The sequence below is a fragment of the Rattus norvegicus genome, chromosome 1 (assembly GCF_036323735.1).
Source record: "Rattus norvegicus strain BN/NHsdMcwi chromosome 1, GRCr8, whole genome shotgun sequence".
NCBI lineage: Eukaryota > Metazoa > Chordata > Mammalia > Rodentia > Muridae > Rattus > Rattus norvegicus.
Genome location: NC_086019.1, coordinates 135,870,047 through 135,876,046, shown reverse-complemented (window position 1 = coordinate 135,876,046; position 6,000 = coordinate 135,870,047).

Sequence of the window (6,000 nt, the reverse complement as noted above, 5' to 3'; positions counted from 1 at the left end):
TGTACATAAAGATGGCTGGCTCAAATGTATTAGAGAACATGGCTTTTATAATGCTCATTAGGAAATATAAATATGGATACTTCATAGCAATCACAGGCCTTTAAAATACAGCTTGGACAAAGTGATAAGAATAAAAAAGCCATGAAGTTATGAGGTCAAACTGACAGATCTACAGTCCCAAGTGAATGTTTCACTCAACACCTCGCAGAAGTACATGACTAGATCAACTAAGCTGATGAAATAGAAAATGTGTGCTTACAGTCCCAGCACTGGTGGGCAGATCCCTGGTACTAGCTAGCCAGCTTGGGGAGTGTCTGGCCCAGTGAGAGACCCTGTCTCAAAAAACACGGTTGACGGCACCTGAGAAACAGTGTATCAGAGTAACCCCTGACTTCCAAAGGCATAGGAACACATGTGTACATGTACAGGAATGTGCCCACAGACAAGACAGACAGACAGACAGACACACAAGTGACATATAGATCAGGTAAACAAAAATATTAGGAAAACAAAATATGAATAATTTCTTGTGTATATATAGATATTAATTTGATTTATGATATACATTCATGTATATAATATATAAATGTTCATGTGCGTAATATATAAATTATATGGATAATATATCATATGGTATGTTTATATAAAATTACATATTTAACTGCAGGTTTTACAAATATAAAACTTGTATACATAAATATGTATCAAACAACACATAGAAACTAAATTCTTTAAGTCCATATGTGCCTTTTAAAATAAAAATGTGCGATATATAGGCCATAAGAGAAATCTGCTAAGTAAACAGTATTCAGTTAAACACATAAATGGACTCTGATGCAGTTATGGGAAATAAGGAGTGAGAATTACAATCATACGTAGAAAACCAGGTACACTTGCTATCAGCGTACCAACAGGCAAATGATATCCAAAGGGATTATCACAAACATATAAAAATGTAAAAGAATGTATGATTTTTAAGACAGGAAGGGAGTTCTTAGAGAACACAAAAATGACTAAAGCTACAAATGTAAAAATAGTAATTAATAAATCAAAACAGAGTTCTGTGCCAAAGAGAAAGGCAAGGAGGAAGGAAGGAGAGAAAGAGGGACTGAAGAAAGCAGACACTCTAATCAGGCTTTGAAAATAGTAAGAAAGCAGCAGAGTATTGATAAAGATGAGTATTGATGCTCATGAAGAAGTTTTTTTTTGTATTAGTAAGTAAAAAAAAAACAGAAATACTATGAATTTTCAAGGGAATATTTTAAAATATATATATATATATATATATATATATATATATATATATATATATTTTAAACTTCCTAACAGGGTGAGAGACATGGCTCAGAAGGCAAGGCAAGAACTGACTCCCATAGGAGTCCTCTGAATTCCACATGTGCACCATAGCACACAAATACACCCAGCACATATACATGATCAATAAGTAAATGTAATTAAAACAAATAAAATTATATCACGGTTACTCTTAGGAAGGAAAATAGAGAAATAGGATATAAGGAAAATAAAATTCAATTTTATGTTTAACTAATTCCCTATTTATTTAATGGGAATCCTTGGAAACTGGCAAAATTTTTGTATTTGTTATTTGGGGCATATAAGTCAAATTTACATTTTTGTGCTTTTCTGTATTTTATTACACAGTTTACAATTTAAAATAAGAAGAGAAACAGAATATACCAACCAAGTTTCTGTTCATCTGAGTGCGTGTGAGCATATTTCTTTGCTGCTGGATTTTGTGACAATATTTTTCCAGCGTAAGATTGTCACATGACCCTTCAAATAAATAAAAGTTCCCCTTTCAGCTTATAAGTTAGGTTAACATGCTAATCTGTAGTATAAATACATGATTCCTCAGCCACAGGCACTAGACCCCTCGGTCAGGATTTTACTGTGCACCGTGCTCTGTCCTAAGAGAATTAACATATTTGATCATGGGCATATCATCAACATGAGAAATAATTGATTATGATCTAGAAACCAAAACAATCTTAAGGAATAGTTTAAAAACTTCTTTGAGAATTTCATCCAATATGTTTTGATTATATTTATTCCTTTATCCATTCTTCCATGTCTACCCCTATCTCCCTACACACCTACCTTCATGTTTCTTTTTCTGTCTTTCTAAATGCAGTGAGTCTAATATTTGCTGTTCGAATATTTTTGTCTTTAGGACCAACCCCTGGAATGTGCTTTGTATATCATGGGTCAAACCTTTGGGAAAAAAACCCAACCTTTTTTTCCAGACAATTGCCACTGGCTCATCAGCTAGGGGTGGGACTTTGGGCCCGTTTCCCCATTCCATTCTGGGATTTTTGTCTGGCTTGGACTTGTTCAGGCCATATGCTTGCTGTCACAATTGCTGTGAGTTGGTTTGAACAATGGTCCTACCATGCCAGAAAACACAATTTCCCGGTAGTTGTCCAGTCTACAGTCTTGGGGTCTTTCCAAATCCTCTTCTTCAGTAGTTCCTGAGCCGTATAGTGTGAGTGTGAAGATGTCTCAGTTAGGGTTAAGCTCTCCACAGTCTCTTCTCATGACCAGCTATGCATGAAGCTCTGTGTTAACAGTTCGCTACTGTAAGAAGCTTCCTTGATGAGAATTGAGAAATGCACTAACCTCTGGGCATAGAAAGGAGTCAGGTTAATATTATTTCTATTTAGCAGAATAATTGTTGTAGATTCTACCATCAGGCCTCTGACTTACTTAGCCACTGGTTCTTGGTTTGATTAACAGTATGGGTTTCATACAGAGCAAGCCTCAAAGTCATGCATAAAGTATTTGATTGTTCTTATAAAGTTCAGGCTACTATTGTATAAGCCACTGTGTCTTGCCAGACCAGTTGTTATTTCAGTTTGCAGGGCTCACAACTGGGTGAGACTGATGGCTACTTTGCTCCTTCTGTTGTACACATAGAAGCTTCCAGCACTACGACAGCTAGCAGCTAAGGAAGAATATGTTTTTCCCATTCACATTCAACATAGTACTTGAATTCTTGACTAAAACAATAAGAACAATGAAATAGATAAAGTACAGGTAGGAAAGTGAAAAAATTAATGGATAAGTTGTGCATTGCCCTGGTGCTCTTTGTATTTTGATTCTAATTCTGCTTCCCACACCTGGGCTGCCTGGGAGGTGAAGGGAATTACTTACTCAGGTAAATTTATGTGACCCTTCTCCCCATTTGAACTTGTAAAACAAAGGCTGGAGCCAGCAATTGGGCAGTGGAAGAGAGGTGGAGAGAGAGAGAGAGAGAGAGAGAGAGAGAGAGAGAGAGAGAGAGAGAGAGAGAGAGAGAGGGAGAGATGGAGGAAGAGGAGGTGGAGGAAAATAGAGCAGAAGCACTTGGCCTGGAGAAACTGCAAGTTCTAAGGGCTCTCATAGCTGGGGAATAGAGTATTATAGGAGTAGATCTGCCCAATCTAGGCCCACATCTTGTATTCATATTAATTGAGTTGTGTTTTCCTTGCACAGGCTTATTTGGGTTGGGGGTTTACTGCAACAGGGATGTTTATTTGAAATTATGATTCCATACATAAGACTCTAAAGACTCCACTAGAAAACTCAACGCAACTGAGAAGCATAACCTTTCCCTGCCCCAACTCTTCTTAGAACGTACCCACCCAACTTCATGTTCTTTCTACTTTCCCAAGTCAAATAAACCACCTAAAACAAAACAAAACAAAAAAGGTACCAAAACAAAACCAAAAAAGACACACAAAACATGATGTTTATTTTGCATATTTATTCTTGGTCCTGGGGCCTGCTGTGGCACATGGCTGATGTATTCACATTTTGAGTCTTTTCAACCAGAATGTTTTGACAAATACACTGGTATGTCTGGGCTCAGCAATCAAGACAGTCTTGGGGAACACTGAGTTGATGCTTGAAGCCAGTTTATTCTCTAATTCCTTTTCCCTTGTACCTTGAAAAATAAAAACCAAGGATTAGACTTGTAAATGAGAAGTGTGAATCATCTCACTGCCTAGAGAAGCACATTCTCCATTTCGTGATGTATTATCATAGAGTGGAGCCCCTTTGTAATATTACTCGGGGAGTGAAAGTCTGACTTAAACCATTTTATTTCACATTTCTGAAGAAATAAATGCTTCAAAGCTTTTTATAAATGTTCCTTCTGATTTCCCCTCCACCCCCACTTTAAAGGACGTGTTGGTACACATCTGTTGAGTCAGCACTAAATTCTACATGATCAGTCACCCAGATTCTGAGGGATTAGCGTTTTCTCACAGTGTCTGGCAATATTTCAATCCTGGATCTTAAATTAAGGGAAGAACCAAAGTGCACAGGCACTGACTGGTCTTGGTGACTAACACAGTCCCTTTTCTCCTCCAACCCATTGAGTGGCAAAGGGTGTGAGCCTACAAAGAATGCCCCAGGAAGCACAGGTATCTTTGATGCAATGAGTATTGTTTTGGGGTGAACTGTGTCTTACCTGGCAACGCTTGACCTTTCTTTGGAGCAAAAGATCTTGCATTTATGAGCTGTAAAGGTGGCATTCTGTGGTGCCGAGGTGAAAGCTTACACAACCTAAGTCAAGTATGAGCCATTCACGCAGATGCTAAGCTCTGGAAATTCCCTTTATATTGTTTTGCTATCTTTTTATCAAGCCAGGAAGCAGATGGTGTGATGCTTAACCTGGCAACCATCTTTCACCCCAAGTGGCATTCGGAATAAGTGATCGGACTTGAGGGGCATCAGCTCTGGCTGCCAGGGACTCTCTGCAAGACTGTTCCCGTTCTTCAGTTGTCACCTGTGGCAGGAATTGAATGGCCTTTCCCTCTTCCTCCCCATGACTCCATTACATTAGACACCATGTGATTTTTCAATGTCTAGTGAGTGGAACAGATCGACTGTACTTCTCCCTGCTTAGAGGTGGCAAAGCTTAGCTGGCGTGACTGACTTTTTGCCTCATGTCACGCATGCTGTGGATGTTTCCCACCAATCGGATTGGAGGATGTAGAAACTGCAGGTGAAGGGTCAGGTTGTCTTAGGTTTGACTCCTTGTCCACTTCCTCAGTAGATACGGAACATCCTTATTAGTCTACTCTGGCCCCTCACTCATCTCTCAAATGGTGACCTGAATTCCTAGAAGCAGATCAGTATGATATTTAAATTAAATGACAGAAATTACTATGATGTCTAGAATCTGAAACATGCTCAGTACATATTAGTCTGTTGTCAATCTTTATGTGGATTAATGAGCACAACATGCATCTATTACTTACAAATAGCAATGCAATTTATTATTTGAACAGAGTTTAGAGAGTTAATGCATTAGGGAACCAGGGATGCTAGATCGCATACTATTCCTCCTCCAGTTTTAAATCGTAGCATAGTCAGGTTTTGAAAATGAAGCAGAAATACACTGACTATACTCCTAGATCAGCATACTAGGTGGGCTATGGTTTCGTGGTGCATTGAGAGAGAGCAATCGTTCCCAGAATGCACAGCCTCATGAGACATCATAGCAAGCAGTCCCCAACCTTTTAAACCATGTCAGTACCACACATGATGAGAAGTAGCCCTCTGAGATTGATGCCTCTGCCAATCTTTTCTCCAAAGTATGTCTTTGACATTGCAGGCAAAATGAGGTGCCCGTGACTGTATGGGTGTCTCCGTGAAGCCCCTGTTCTGGGCCAGCGCATTCAGCATTTTGCTGTTCCTTATTCCTGAGGCTCTGTAGCATAACTTATAATCAATATGGTGATGCCCCCAACATTGTTCGTTAGGCTAATCATTGCAATGGGTATTCAGTAAACCTTTTACTTCCATTGAGATTAGTTTTACTTTCTACTTCTGTGAAATACATTTTTGGAATCTTGATTGGGATTACATGAAATCTGAAGCTTTTGGTACCATAGCCATCATCAAAAGAGTAGGTCTCCAATCCATGAGCATTAGAGGTTTGTTAATAGAAGTTCCTTAAGTAGAGAGAAAAATGGTAGAAGAATATTGTAAAGC